Genomic DNA, 15,959 nt, shown 5'->3' on the forward strand with positions numbered 1-15,959 from the left:
TCCCAGCACAGAGGAGGCCTCTGGGCTTCATGCCTTTTATGCTGTCAGAGGACACAGTCACGGCTTTGTTTGCTATTCTAGACGTGGGCAACTCTTCATTCCATAAAACAGAAGGAGTGTTCCAGTGAGCGGAACTGGAAGTTCCCCTGGTGGACAGGGAAGAGCGGAAGGAAGCAGAAGGAGAGAGGCAGGGAGGTTGATGATTTCAAAGTTCTTTCCTTGTCGTTAGGGAGGGGAGACAGCAGTGGAAAACACCCACGTGGGGCCGGGGCGCGGCTCAGAGGCGGAGTGCCGGCCTGGCACGCCGAGGCCCAGACTCCATCCCAGCAGAAAGAAAAGGAAAAAGGGCAGGAGCTGCGTGGGGGCTCCGGTGGCCTCCCCTGGTGGCCTCCCCTGGTGGCCTCCCCTGGTGGCCTCCCCTGGTGAGGGGGAAGCAGAGGGGGCTTCACTGTCCAGCTCCCCCATCACACTCTGATCTGACAGGCCTGTGTGGAAACTGGCTGTGACCTCTCTTTGTCGCCATTTCTCTGAACACTGGATGACAGCCAGTTTACGGTGAGGGACTGGGACTTCAGCCCGAGTGACTGCTCATTGCTGGGGCCAGTGCAGGAGCCTCGTAGAAAGCAGCAGCTGGTCTCCTCTCATTTTATTTAACCATCTTTTCCACCGATGAGTGTCAACCCTGGAAATCAATCAGCTGCTGACTTCTAGGAAAAGAGGAGCAAGATTCTTGTCCACACCCAGTTTATTTTTCTTTTCTTTTTTTTCCCAGAAATTTGTGCTGTGTTAAAATAACACCAAGTAAAGAAACAGATACGGAATTTGCAGTAGTTAGTGTTTCACAGAAGACACCTAGGCATGCTCATCATTGTTAGTTTATAGTGCATGTCTCATAGGAACAGCTCCCTTCACCTTTGCGCAGGCCACGCAGAGCCGGGGCGTTGTGACAGAGTTCTGCACTGGGAAGCCACTCTCGGTTGGAAGTGCTGTGCTCTTTGTGCAGGACTGTGCTCTTCCTTGGTGCTTAGGCTGCTTCAGCATCGGGAGCCTGGCTACCCTCCCAGGGGGTGGCAAACTCCAGACATGGCAAGTGCACCCTGCCCTACCCAGAGCCCGGCTCGCCCTGACTAATCTGGTTCTTCGGGCTGTGAGATGGAGCTCCCACCTCCTGGGCCTGCTGCTGAAACTCGCCAGTCCAGACCTGGTCAGCTGGTTTGCCTCGCCCACTTCTTCCCTCGGAAACCACAATAAAGCTCTCCTGGCTCCTGCCCCCAGGCTGACGGGGCCTTGCCTGTGTCCTGCGTGGCTTGATGTGCTTCCCCCGCGTCTGGCCATGCCTGCTCAAGTCAAACTCTGGGTGCACTGTTAAACAATCTGCTAAAACTTACAGACATTTTCAGAAGAACGAACAGTTCCATCAACCCTGTTAAAGATCAATGAAAAATAAAACAAAGACCAAAGAAACGTCCTGAAACAAAATCACCAACGCCTTCAACAACAGCAAGGGCTTGGCATGTACGAGGTGCTGGGTGACACTGTATGCACGTGGGAAACATCAGGAATGATATTTGTAGCCCCGCGCAGTGGCACATGCCTGTAATTCAAGCAGCTCAGGGGGCTGAGGCAGGAAGATGAGGAGTTCAAAGCCAGCCTCAGCAACTTAGCAAGGCTGTAAGCAACTCAGGAAGACCCTATCTCTAAACAAAAAATATAAAAAGGGCTGGGGATGTGGCCCAGTGGTTAAGTGCCTCTGGGTTCAGTCCCCAGTGAAAAGAAAAAAAAGAAAGAATGACATTTGTGCTATTTGAAAAGTGTTAAGACTCATACCTCATTTTATGTGCATCCTATTCTAAGCCAAATCCCAAACCCGAGAACAGACATTTCCCCCCAAGAGTTCATCTCGTGGCAGCAGGACCATCAGCCACTTCTTCTGTGATGGCCCTGCGTGCTGGAGGGAGACTGGGGAGGAGGCCTGGGGCCTTGATGCCATCTGTCCTGAGAATGTCCCCATTTCCCTGGTGAGGTGGTGAAATTGGGGAAGCCACCCACAAAGACAGCACCTGCAGCAAGGGGCAGCGGGCTGTTTCCCCCGAGCTGTCACCACCAAAGCAGACTGCAGGAGGGGTTCTGAGGACCCACAGGGGTGGCCCCTAAGTGCACAGTGGGGCCTACTTCTATTCAAGATTCCTGAAATAGGGGACCCTCAGCAGCAGCCTGTGTCCCCAGATGCGAGGGGCATTGGTGGGCTTTGCCTGTGAAGAGGGTGATAACTGTATGAACCACACTGCTGCATGTCAAGGGGTGGCAGGGCCCCAGAGAGACTTGGCTCTCCATGTGAAGACTCCTGGAAATCCAGGCTGCTGTACCAAGACACAGAGGGTAGATTATAAGCACCAGACAGTCCCCAAAAGGAAGTCCTAGATCAAGGAGCAGCAGCCTTGGAGTCTGTGAAGGTCTGCTTCCTGGTGCACAGGCAGTGCCTTCTGGCTGCGTTCTCTCGCGGTGGGTGGGCAGCTCCCTCCCGAGGCCTCTTTATAAGACCATTAATCCCACCACAAGGCTGCACCCTCAAGACCTCAGCACTCCCAGAGCCCCTACCTCCTGATGCCATCCCCATGAGGATTTCAGTACGTGAGGTTTGGGGGACACGGTCAGTCATGCTGTAGCCTGGACTTACAACTCATCTAAGGTGCACTCCAGGTCTAACTGTGTGGGTCACTGCACATGGGTGGGCCCTGCTGCTCCCCCTCTAAGTGTTCATGCCTGTGCCCCTTCCTACCCCGGCTAGACGCTGGCTTTGGCAAGCGGGACCTTATCAGGTGTGGTGCAGGAGGGCTGTGGCAAAGGCTTGCACACGGGGGTGCCTCCCCACAGGACCCAGCAGCTATGCGGTGGGAGTCCAGGTGTCCTGTGAGATAACCTGGCTGTTCCAGCCCCCAGTGGAGGCCCCCTTGTGCGGGTGAAGCCCACCTGCGGTGCCAGGCCCTGGAGCAGGGGCTGCAGAGCAGCCAGCCAGAAAGATGCTGAATCCTGAGCCAACGAGGATGGTGGCTTTAGGACGCTCTGCCAGGGTGTTGCCCTTGTGTCTAAGCAGATAACCGAAGCTGGCATGCGGCGTCTCCCCTGCCCCCTTTCCTTCCAGAGCTCACTGGACGGGGACCGCCAAAGTGGACCTGGACCCCATGGGCTTAGTAAGAAGGCCAGAGGCCCCCCCAACCGACAGTCACTGGCCTGTGGAGCCTGTGGCGACGGTTCTAGCTTTGCCCTCTTTGTCTCACACCTCCCGGGACTTCCAGGTAGTGTAGTCAACCGTGAAGCGCCCAGACCCTGGCCAACCCCCGTCAGCTCTCCTTGAGTGTGGCTGCCACTAGCCAGTCCCTCCATTTTTGTAGAAGACTTGGACTCAGTCTTTGTGTGCTTTATGCTAAAAGGGTGCATAGGAGGTTGATAGGGATGTGATTAAGTTTTTAACTGAAATGCGTAATTGAAAAGAAGAACAGATGAGGTCTGTAAGAGCTCCGTGCCTTTCTGCCTCCTGCTAAACTATTCCTTGTAAGTCCATGTCCAGCCACTTGAAAGCTCTGCTGTGGACCAAACCCTGTATGCAAGTGATTCAGAGGTTAATCAAGTGACTGGAACGGGGGCCACCGGCACTGTCACTTACCATTCCAAGTCCAGGCTTTTTATTTAGCTTCTCCACAAAAACTTTGGTGAGAGATTGGAATCATCATGGGCAAAATGCAGAAAACCGATAGAAGGTGGACGACTGGAATTGAGGCTGCCCTGGGAGAGGGGGGTTGGCTAGGCTGATTCACGCAGGTCAGGGCCACACGGGCTGGGGGGAACCAGAGAGGGCGTGGACTCACCACCAAGGCTGACCAGTCTGTCCCCAGTCAGCAAGTGCTGAATGTTAGGCCTTGAAGACAGCCTTCTGTAGATGGGCCAGCGCTGAGGGCAGAGAACCCCAGGGAGGGGGACGTCCCGAAAGCCACCACCATCTGGCTGTTCATCCCCAGGGGGCCCGTGGGGTGAGCTGCAGCAGGGGTCTCCTCTGCAGGTTGGAGCAGCACTGCGGGCCAGCTGTGCCAAGGCCCAGGGCCTCCCAAGTGCCTGGCAATCACCCACTGATCAATCCTGAGCTGGAGTCCAGGCAGTGCCCTCACCACCTTCCAAGAGTTCCCAGAGAGAAATGAGGAAGCTCTTCAGCTGTGTGGCCCCAGGTGAGTGCGCCAGTGTCTGAATCTGTGTCTGTGTCCATGATTTGTGTATATCCATGACCCTCTTCTGTGTCTGAGCTATGAACATGCCTGCATCTGCACTGTATGTTTGTGTGGATACACTTATATACACATGTATGCACACAATTATATACATGCTACATTTATATATTGATCTGTATTTGGGGAGGACAGGGAGATGGTTCTCACAGGCTCTTCTCAAACTCCTGGGCTCAGATGATTCTCCTGCCTCAAGTAGCTGACTGCAGGTGTGTGCTACCAAGCCCCGTGATATGCACATGAGTTGATTTTTCACTGCTGAGGATGGAACTTGGGGCCCAGAGCATACAAGGCGAGTGCTCTTCCACGGAGCCACACCCGGCCATACACATTTTTTTTTAAAGAGAGAGAGAGAGAATTTTTTAATATTTATTTTTTACTTTTCTGTGGACACAACATCTTTAATTTATTTTTATGTGGTGCTGAGGATCGAACCCAGCGCTCCGCACATGCCAGGCGAGCACACTACCGCTTGAGCCACATCTCCAGCCACCATATACATTTTTAAAATAAGGAAATATCCTCAAAGAAATGGCATGTCTGAGCTGCATGTCAGTCAGAACTGGCATGAGAACCTGGCTTCTCTGCTGAGGCCAGAGTCCTGTCCACCCCCACAACAGGCCTCTATAGGTAAGGAAGTACCCCACGGCGGGTAGCTGGTGACAACCAAGTTACCTCTCCAGTTCTGGGGGCCACAAGTCCACCACCAAGGTATGGGCAGGCCACGCTTCCTCTGGAGGCTCTAGGGGTGGCTCACGTGGCGCTCTAGCTCTGCAAGCCTGTACCCAAACCCTCTGGAGAACCGTCACTGACCTTTTCTGGTGGAGGGGGTTACTGGGAACTGAACCAGGGGTTGCTCTACCACTGAGCCAGACCCCACCCTTTTTATTTTTTATTTTGTGTCAGGTCTAAGTTGCCCAGGCTGGCCTTGAACATTTGATCCTCCTGCCTCAGAGGCCTGAGCAGCTGGGATTGCAGGCCACTGAGCCAGGCTTATTGACCTCATTTTAACTTGACCTCTCTGAGGGCCCTATTTGTAAATAAAGCACATTCTGAGGCACAGGAGTGGGGACTCTGATGTATCTTTCTTATGGAGGACATAATTCAACCTATAACAGGGAAATGCAGGCCTGAAATGCTAATAAGAACTTAAGTTACCCAGAAGGGAGAGAGACTTTCTGACCCTTTTATTACAGACCAGATCTCAGAACCCAAGGAGATAAGGATAATTCCTCCTAACCATAAAATCTGTAAGAATTAGAACTGGTCAGCATGGGCCACAGTGACTTAGAGTTGTCATGGCCATGGGGACTCTAAAGTCTGATCTCATCCTGCTGTCAATCAAAAGTCCAGAGGTGGACCTGGGCAGGACTCCCTGGAAACTTCCCTGGGACCCCCAATAATCACAGAGTGCAGGGATGGGGCTGGGGCTCAGAGGCAGAGCACTTGCCTGGCATGTGCGAGGCACTGGGTTCAATTCTCAGCACCACGTATCAATAAATAAAATAAAGGTCCACTGACAACTAAAAAAACATTTTTAAAAAAATGGAGTGCAGGAGGGGCATGCTACCCTCTCCTTCCTGAGAGGACCCACTCTCTCCCTTGATGGAGCCCCTTTCCCTTTTCCTTTCCTTCTAATAAACTCGCGCCTGCTACTTTGAGCGACATGCTCAAAGTGAGGGGTCTCCACCTGCCTCGGGTCATCTGCTGACACCTCGTGAGACGATGCAGGCCGGGAGCCTTGCGCGAGGTGATGGCTGTTCATAGTGAGCTCAAGTTCAGAAGCGCCATTGTGTGTTTGAGCTAAAGATCGCACCTCCAGGTGTCTTAACCATGACTCGTGTCCTCGGACTGCATATATTTTATAAACAGGAGCAACGGTCGTTGTGTGCATGGGGACCTACAATAAAGCAGTACTTGGTGGTCACGCAGCCCATCAGGGTCTCTGGGTGCTCCTTCACATGAGGACAGCAGCTCTGCCCACCTAGGGGCCAGGTCTGGGTAGGTGGATCCCGGAGAGCCCCAGGGCACCTCAGGCCCTCTTGACGCTGCCCCTGGGATTCGTGGCATCTGGGTTAATCGGTGGGTGGGAGACGGCTGGTTCCAGCAGAAGGAAGGCGCTTGGTCAGTGGTTCTGCCGAGGCCACAGGGGTGACGTGTCTCCACCTGGGGATACAGTGCCCGTCCGTACTGCGTCCTGTCTTCTGCTTGGCTCCAGCAGCCTTGTTTTCCTGGTTTCTCCTCATTTGGGATGGGAAAGGGCAAAGGTTGGGGTGGGTGGAAGCAAAACAGGAAGAGAAGGGGACAGGGTGGCCTGACAGCCAGCAGCCAGGGTCCCACGCGGACACAGGAGCAGAGGTCTCGCTGTCAAGTTCATGCACAGGCAGGAGGTCTTCTGCCAAGGCACCAAGCCCGAGCCGGCCTGAGGTGAGTGCATCAGGGGCTGCCTGGGGACGGCCACGGGCTCTGAGGACAGCTGGCACTCTGAGAGTCTTCACCGCAGAACAGGCCAGGTGAATTCCCTCGCCCACGCTGGGCCATTTGCCCCAGGCTTGCTCAGGGCTCACTGTGGGCCGGGCAGGCCAGAGGGAGCCGCTGGCTTTCCTGGAGGTTGTTTTTCCAGGTCAAGATGCACATCCTGGGAAGACGGTCCTCCGGCCACCCTTGTGCTCTGCCCATCTGTGCCAGGCCCTCCGTAATGCCCAGCACCTCAGCGCGCCACTTGTCACTCGATGCTGTCTCAGTGCCTCCTGCCCACCTGCAGGACCCTGCAGCACGCCCAGGGCCCGACCTTCACCTTCTCCCCAGGAGGCTGCCCTTTGCAAACCTGGTCCCAGTCCTCACGCTTGACCTTCACCCTGGTGACTTTTGCCCAGACTGCTTTTCTGTGTAAAGTGAAAGTTTGGGGGGCTGTTGTGTTGGGCTCTGGGTCCCCACCAGCCAGGCTGAACCCCAACGGCATCACCCATGTAGAAGTGCCTTCTCACCAAGCTGAAAGGTTTGCCTGATCTTCCTGAGAAGCCACATTTCCCAAGAGGAGCAGCGTCGACTGGCGAAGTGATAGAAAAGTCACCTTTTATGTCACTGTGATGGCTCAAGGGGGTCACACCCGGGTCTTCCTCCCTGTGATTTTTCCCTCCATGGTGACTTCTGTGATGACTTAGCTAATCTGAAATCTCCTATCCCCAAGCTCTTCCCCAGATGGCTTCTGCTTTCTGTTGGAGGTAAAGAAACTCACAAGCTCTGGAAGGCAGAAGTGAAAGAGCAGCTGTTCTCTGCGGTCACGCTGGAACCACACCCCACACCCCACCAGGAGAGGCTCTCTGTGCCGGCCACCATGTGTGGGGCCTCACACATGAAAACTGGAAGAGCCCAAGAGGCCAGCAGCTGCCCCTGCATGCCCGAGGCTTCCGTTTCCCCGGATTTCAGAGGTCGAGGCCCATTCCCAAGAGGAGGACCTGGCCTCTGCCTGATGGCACCTGTGCCCGAGCTGCTCCAGGTGACCAGTGCCCTGGCTTCAGAGGCACTGTGGGTTTGAGAAACAGTCACACGCAGGCAGGCATGGTGGGGACCTTCAGCTCTGCATCCCCACCTCCACCTGGCAGCCGCCTCCCGGCCTGGACCACGAGTTGCCCCCACCAGAGGGAAGGGCCGAGCCTGGGGAGGGCGTGTCAGCTTGGCAGGCATCTTCTGGCCCGTGCTCCCGGTCAGGGCTTGCCCCACCCGCCCGCTCCCTCAGGCCCAGTGTTTCTGCTGCCTAAGCGCATTCTCCGCATTCTCGAATTCTCCCTGGCTGCCCCTGACGTCTTTCTCTCTGTCCAGGTGTGAGCTCTGGACACTCCCCCATCTGAGTGTTCTCAGGCCTCCTGAAAGCCTGGCTTGACGTCTGCCATCAGCCTCTGGGAGGCCTTCGGTCTTGTCTTCTCCATGACCCCCCCTCCTCCTCTGGGCCCTGTTATGCTCGAATTCGGGACCCCCAAAAGACCACCAGAGACCAAGATCGATGTAAGCAGCAAAGAGGTGTTTATTGCCAGCTAGCTCGGTCCTCCGCGCGCGCACACACATACAGCAACTGGTGACGCTGAGAGGCCCCGAGCCCAGGGTTTGCAGCAGTTTTATACACTCTCTGGGGAAGGCAGGGACCCCCACATACATCATAGCATCTCTTAGCAAATCATCACACACCACGGGGAAATCAAATAACAACTCTAAAACATGATTAGCACATTCACTGGCAGGAACAAGTTGGGTAGGGTGATTGGTTACTACAAGAGGGGGATTCGTCTGAACTGATTGGTTTAAGCCAAAAGGGGTGTACGTGCTGAACTACATGGTTTCCCAACACGTTATCAACCACCATAAACTACTGGGAGGGTCATCTGGCATCCCAGGTATTTCGCTGTCTCATGCTGATTGGTGGCTGCTAGGGGGTCACCTAGCCTGACTGAGTCAGGGACACCTGGCGCAGCAGATCTCTCCTGTTATTTGTAGATAAACAACTTAGCAGGGTGGGAATGTGCCTAGGAGTGCTCTGTGGGTCTTTCCAAGGACAAAGGTGATGTCCCTTCCTTGGACAGGCTTTGCTCTGAGGTAGAGGCTGGTTTTTCAGCCCTAGAGCCACCCAGGCTGCACCTGCCCACCTGGCCCAGTGCCCCCTGCCCTGCTGCACCTGCCCATCTGGCCCAGGTGCCCTGTGCCCTGCTGTACTGCTGGTGTGCTCCGCATGTCTCGGCTGAGTGCTCTTCTCATCTCCCGGCCCTTCCTCACCTTCTCTGTTGGGCTGAGTAGAGTTCTGTCTTCCACCCCTCCTTTTTCACTTCTAGATCTCATACTCGGTCCTCTTACTATCATTCTCTGTACAATTTGCCATCTGTTCACTGGGTACTTGAATGTAGTCCCACACCTTCTTAAAGAACTACCCCCCTGGCTTCCACCCCTGGAATTCCCGGGGTCTGTTTTTTTTTTGGGGGGGGGTACTGGGGATTGAACTCAGGGGCACTCGACCACTGATCCCTGTCCCCAGCCCTAATTTGCATTTTATTTAGAGACAGGGTCTCACTGAGTTGCTTAGCACCTCACAGTTGCTGAGGCTGGCTTTGAACTTGCCATCCTCCTGCCTCAGCCTCCTGAGCCACTGGGATTACAAGTGTGTGCCACCGTGCCCAGCCCCATCTTTGAAAAATGCCCAGGTGAAGAAAGAACTCTAGAGTGTCTCATGTACTGCAGAGGAGAAGGTGAGAATGGGTCAGGGGATGAGAAGATTATACAGCTGGGACATCCAGAGGAAACCAGTGGTGAGGCAGGGCAGAGGGCACCTGGGCCAGGTGGGCAGGGGCAGCCTGGGGGAACTAGGGCCCACCCGGTCTTTTTCTAATGCAGGTGTTTTTCTCTTGGATTTGGTAAATTTTTCCTTTTAAAAATTTTTTTTCCAGATAATTTTCAGTTGGATGTTAATTATTACATATGAAAAATCACAGTGAGGATCAAGGGCCTGGCTGTGCTACTCCAGCTACCCTCCTGGCAGGCGCGTGGGTGGAGCCAACATGGGAGCCCAGCTGGGGGAAACTGGGTAGGGGCTGTTTTTGTTTTGTTTTGTTTTAAACCTGCTACTAAATCGGATAGTGAATGTGTTGGGTGCTTAGGATCATAAATTAGAGGCCACTCTGAATTGCTTAGCTCAACTGGATAGAGCACTGTAAGCCCAGACCTTAATGTTCTCCAACTGTGGAAACAGACATCAGCCCTGCCTGGGGACAGGGGGTCCGGGTCCCGGGTGGAGAGTCGGGTGGAGAGTCGGCAGGCCTGCTTTCCACGGAGAGAGGTTTTGTAGGGGGTGTGGGAGCTTCAGGAGGAGCCAGCTGCCTTGAGGGAGGGGCAGGATGTGCTCTGAGCCAGATTTATTTTAGCCCCACACCATTGAGTCCCGCCCCAATTAAACCAGTCAAAAGCTGGGAACGTTCTTGCCTACTCTGACCTTGAGGCCAAGCATTGGCTAGAGTCGAAGGGAAAGCAGTGCCCTTCCCACGTTTTTCTGATCTAGACGATGTGTCTCCTCCCTCCTCTGTGCCTTTGTCTGTCAATATGCAAATGGATCAAATAATCCAATTACCTGACGACTGAGCTCCAGAACTAGGCCTGTGTGGGGCAGAGCACTGGAGTGTCTGTGGACACCCCGCCAGGCCCTGGCAGCAGGCCACTGGTCCCCTCTGGTCCCCACACTCACCACATGGCCCTGCGGGAGGGACTTCTTGATGGGTGGTGGCAGAGGCCCAGAACCACAGGGAGCAGATGTCCCGGCACAGGGTGCTCCCCCTGGAGGCTGACGCTCGCTCGGGGTTCAGTCATTTCCTCCTCTGAGCACCAGGCTGGCTCCCATTAATCCCCCTGGAGTTTGCTTTCCCGTCAAAGCCCCGCAGTTCAGAGGAGAATGCTCATTACAGGAAACAAGAGACTCCTCACATTCCACAGGACAGCTGAACTGGTGGCTTGTATCAAAATGCTTAGGTGTTGTTCTGCCAGTCTCTGTTTAGTCAACATTCTTGAACAAGATCAAAGCATGGAAAAGATAATGGCTTGTTATTGTGATTGTTATCCTGGGAGCTGGTGCTGAGTCACGGCACTTCACAGCTCTGGCTTCCTGGGAGCAGAGAGGTGGGTCAGCACAGCGCCCTCTGCCGAGGAACTCAGGCTGCAGAGCTGTCAGGGTGCTCATCCAGGAGCCCCACTTTCTTCTTCCTGAGGCTGAAAATGCCTTTCTGCAGCTATGATCAGCTACACTCAACTTCGGAAGCAAGCTTGTTTCTGCAGTCTGTTAGCACAGATCCACACACAGATCTGCAGGTGCCACTACTTAATTCAAATGAAGAATCCCTGTACGACTTTTTCACAGTTATCATGGGGAGGCAGCCTAGCCCTTTAGAGTTAAGTATGTGTAGGGAATTAAATGCAAAAAGCCAACCCCTATCTCACCTCTGGAAGCTTCAATTAGTCATGCTTCAGAGAGAGATGGCAGGAGGATATCTCTCAGGGCCATGGCTAGATTGGATTAGGCTAGGTGGATTAGGGATGCAGAAGCCTCCAGAACGTGGGCTTATTGGAATAGCCTATGAAATCTGGTTCTTCTCTGATACAGTTAAGATAAGCTGTTATCATAGCTTATCTTTATGATCTATTTATTGTTTTATTTATTTATTTTTGCAAAAGTCCAGGTTAACAGTCCTTAGTGAGCACAGGCAGTCCCCCGAGGAAGCTGGAGAGAAGCCTCAAGACTCCTTGGGAGCTGGTGCTAGGTGCTAACGAGGGGCCTTGCCTGAAAACAGCTTGCTGGGTGAGGTGCCCTTTTCTCCCGGGTGGGGCGCTCAGGGTCTGACCAGCTGGCCTAGGCAGAGGTCTTGCCCTCCTGCTCTGTGGCCCTGACCACCCTGCAGCTGCTGCTTCAAGCCTGCAGAGGGGCAGGGTGGTTTGCCTCAGGGGTGGAGTGGTTTGAGCCAGGACAAGGCCACATAGAGGGTAAGGAAATGTCACCAGTCTGCGGTCCCTCTCAGTGGGTCAGGGCACTGCCTGTCTCTGTTCAGAATGAAGGTTAGTGGCTGCAGTCCGTTTTCCTCCCTGTCTCAGGTGTACCAAGAATGCAGTGTCAGCCTGCTCTTCCCGGGATCATACCCCAGGTTGTGCATAGAGTGAGGCGGCCTTGAGGGACCAGGCCACGCTCCCTCTAGACAAGGTGCAGAACTCCTCACTGTAGAACAGTGGGTCCCCAGGCTCAGTGTCCCTTGGCTGTGACTCGTGCCTAGCACGTGTCCTGTGGTGTCTTGGCTACATCCCTGCCCTGGCTCTGGGGGGCAAAGGGGACCATGTGACCTGCTGATGAGTTCTGTTTCCTGGGCTGAGAGCAACAAATCTTTGTCTGCAGCCCCCTAAGCCTCCCACCTCCACCAGCGTGAACAGACAATGAGGGCTCACTCCGGAGCCCGTAAGTGGAGTAAAGGACGTCTGCATGCTCCACTACAGTGTCCATCTTCTACCGGGTACTGGGGATTGAACCCAGAAATGCTTAACCAGTCCTTACATCTCAGTCCTTTTCATTTTAATTTTGATATAGGGTCTAAGTTGCCCAGGCTGGCCTTGAACTTGAGATCCTCCTGTCTCAGCCTTCCAAGTTGCTGGGATCACAAGCATGCACTGCCATACCAAGTGGGTTCATGATTTAAAAAACAAAAACAAAACAAAGCAACTACAATATCTTGAGCATAGTGCCCAATACACAAACCTTGTCAAACAAATATTGATTGAATCCACAATAGATACACAGAAGGCATGGGTCTATGTCCATCCCATCTTTGTTCCAAAGGGTACAATGAGAATATCGCATGAATTCAGCAATACTCTGACTCTGTTGGAGTCAGAGATACAAAGAGGTATTAAATAATCTTGCCCTTAAAAGGTTCTCGACTGGATCATAAGCCAGTTAACAAAGGTCTGCTCAGTGTGAGTTTTTAGTAGTTTCCAGGTTGCCATGTAGGAGAGGTTAGAAGCCGGTGTGGGTTGGCCTTGGGAAGGACAGAGACCCTCAGAGCAGGCAGCCAGGGAGCTGGAGGGACTGCAGCCGGCTGAGTCCCTGGGGAGGCAGGGCAAGGGCCTTTCCCTTGGAAGAACTGCAAGTTGCAGGGCAGGGCCCAAAACAGGATGAAGCACTTGGGGACTGCAGGAGTGCACCACAGCCGGATGCCAGGCGCCCAGGAGACCGTGGGGAGGAGAGTGGCCTGGGCGGGAGGTGGGCTCAGGTCAGGATGGGTCCTGTGAGCCTGGGGTGGGGGCACTGAGATGTCTTCTCTGGGAGCAGCCATCGGGTGCTGGGGTTTCAGCAGTGCATTGGCGGCGATCTGGACGAACCTTGAAAGCTGGTGTCCGGCCCGGGGAGAGGAGCCTGGACCACAGGACTGACTATGGCCAGGAAGGCAAGCGAGGGAGCGGAGGATGATGCCTGGGCCACGTGCCCTCCAACAGCCCCATCGCCAGGGACCTGTGTGGGATGGGTGGGGCTGGTGACAGGGGCACGGTGGGAGCCCAGGGGACCCAGAGGGAGAGGCTCACTGGCTGCGCGGCCTCCTTCAAGGCTCTTTCCTGCTGGGAGCATCTGTCCATGCAGAGGCTGGGAAATGAGGGGGAGCAGGAGCCGGGCTGACATCAGGAGGATGTGGGGGTCCGTGCTGCAGAGGAGTGTGCGTGCTGACCGGGGTGCGCATCTCTCCCGGATCCTGCCCACACAGAGTGTGTCCTTGGTGTGGGATCGGATTTCTCATACTCTGAGTTGTTAAAGACCGTAGCAGTGTAATGAGATGATTTGGAAGTGGATCTCCATCTGCACTGGACTGTAATTGTTCAGGCAAGATCCATTTAGTCAATTTAAAACTAGGGTAAAACCCAGGAGGAGTCCCCTACCACCTCAGGTGGCTACCCTGCCGGACAGCCAGGCTCTGCAGCCTTCCTGCCCCCCCCCCCATCTGTGCAGTGCTCCTCACCGACTAAGGAGCAGGTCAGCGTCTCAGAGCCCAGTGAGTGATGCCAACCTAAGGCTCACGAGGTGGAAACAACCAGTGACGAGGGGCTGAAACTTTGACTGAGGATTGAACTCAGGGGCACTGGACCCCCGAGCCACATCCCCAGCCCTATTTTGTAGAGTCAGGGTCTCACTGAGTTGCTGAGTGCCTCACTTTTGCTGAGGCTGGCTTTGAACTCACGATCCTCCTGCCCCAGCCTCCTGAGCCTGTGTTGATGCTCTGACTTTGAAAGGCGCCCATTTAAAGTCTCAGTAAACCAGCAAGATGACAGCTTCTAACTGTGCATGTGATGTTTCCCAAGCCCTGCCTCCTGTTTTGTTGCCTCTTTTAAGTCGTAATTTTTTTCTTTTTTCTTTTTTGAGCAGTTTGAATTTATAAGATACATTGAGCAGAAAGTACAGTGTTCTCAAGACCCTTTGGCCCAGTGCCCGAGTGGTCAACCTCCTGCATTGGGGTGGTGCCACTCACAGTCGGTGGCCCCACAGAGGCTATATCATTGACCAAGGTTTGCATTTGCACGTGGGTGGGTCATTTTCTGAGCTGTACACAGTATAGGTTTGACAGATGCCAGTGACCACGTACCCATCATATAGCATCACTGCCCGAAGTCCCTCATGCTGCACCTGTGAGTCCTCCCTCCCGCTGCCCACATGCCTTCTGACCACGGGGATTTTCACGGGCTCCTGGTTTGGCCTTTGGCAGACTGTCAAGAGGTTGGAATCAGAGGAGAGGCCTTCTCAGAGTGGCTCCTGTCCTTGGAGACCGGCTCTGCGGCTCCTTCCTTTCTAGCATGACACGTGCCACTCATTCACCGGCTTCGCCCACTGAAGGGCGCCTCGGAACTCGGTCAGTTATGAAGAAAGCCGCCACGAACACCTGTGTGCACCCATTTACAGCCCATCTGGGGGACCCCAAGGAGCACCACTACTGGATCCAGGGGTCAGTGTGACTAGAGGGTTCTGGGCACTGGTGTGTGAGTGTGAGAGCTGCTCAGTTTCAAAGCCCGGGCAGGGTGTGCGGGCCTGATGCTGGGAGGGCCCATAGATGGAGTGCATCTTTGGACCAAGTGATCATGAACTGCTGCCTCCGTGGGTAAGACCACCCAGGCCGACTCCCAGTAGCCGAGGTCTGCTGCAGGAGTTCTGTAGGAGTCAAAGCGCAGCCCACCATCTGTGGATCATGACTTCGACGCCTTGCCTCTGCCTGTCAGCAGCCAGCCCACTCCCGAAGGCCCTGTCCCTCCACACTCCCGGCCGTGCCTGAGGGCTCAGGCGGCCCCCGGCCTGGCCAGCGGGTTGTTTCGGCACTAGCCCTTCCCATACACGACCCTGGCACCACGCCTATCCATCCGCCTGTGCTCCCCGTGGCGCGTGGGACACATGCTTGTTTTCCACCCACGGAGTTTCCGTGGTGAGGGGGTCTCTTCAGGTCTTTGCCACTTTCTTTTTAACTGCATTGTTTTCTTACTGTTAAGAGTTCTTTGCATTTTTTGGATAATAGTTTTATCAGGTAAGAGTTTTGTGAGGGTTTTGTCTATAGCTTGTCATTTCATCCTGCACGGAGAAGGGTTTCAATTTTAATGAAATTCGACTTCTGTTTCTCATTTCCCTTTCCTGCCCTGCCGTGGCGGTGAGGACACAGTGTGGGGATGAGCAGGGGGAACCTGGCCTGGCCCTGGCCTCTGTGGGGGCGCGGGTTCCTCGTCATCTGGTGTCAGCCTGGGCTTCTCCTAGATGCTCTTCCTCCGGTCCAGGGAGTCCCTCCTGGTTCCAGCTTGCTGTTTTCACGTGAATGTGTTGGATTCTGACAGATGCTTCTTCTGCTCTGTGGATACCGCCATGTGCTCTGTCTTCCTGGGCTGTTGAGATGGCGCAGGAACTGGTTTCCGAATGTCGAACCAGCCTTGCACACCTGGGTGAGCCACTGGCTCAGGGTGTCGATCACTCTTACACATTGCAGGGTGCGATGTGCTCAGACTTGGTGTGAAAAACCAGCCTCTACCTCACAGCAAAGCTGTCCAAGGAAGGGACATGGCCTTTGTCCTTGGAAAGACCCACAGAGCACTCCTAGGCACATTCCCACCTGCTAAGTTGTTTATCTACACATGAGATCTGCTGCGCCA

General features: G+C 54.4%; 1 long non-coding RNA gene across 1 annotated transcript; it reads left to right on the forward strand.

Moving 5' to 3' along the window:
• The first annotated feature begins 9,205 nt into the window (after window positions 1-9,205).
• Window positions 9,206-10,382, forward strand: LOC124093901 (uncharacterized). Its single transcript, XR_006852073.2, has 2 exons — window positions 9,206-9,511; window positions 9,710-10,382. It is a non-coding gene; the product is annotated as an uncharacterized LOC124093901 (long non-coding RNA).
• Window positions 10,383-15,959: the final 5,577 nt, after the last annotated feature.

This window comes from Marmota monax, unplaced genomic scaffold, assembly GCF_021218885.2.
Source record: "Marmota monax isolate L192 unplaced genomic scaffold, Marmota_monax_Labrador192_F-V1.1 WCK01_AAM20220418_F8-fsc00195, whole genome shotgun sequence".
Classification (NCBI taxonomy): domain Eukaryota; kingdom Metazoa; phylum Chordata; class Mammalia; order Rodentia; family Sciuridae; genus Marmota; species Marmota monax.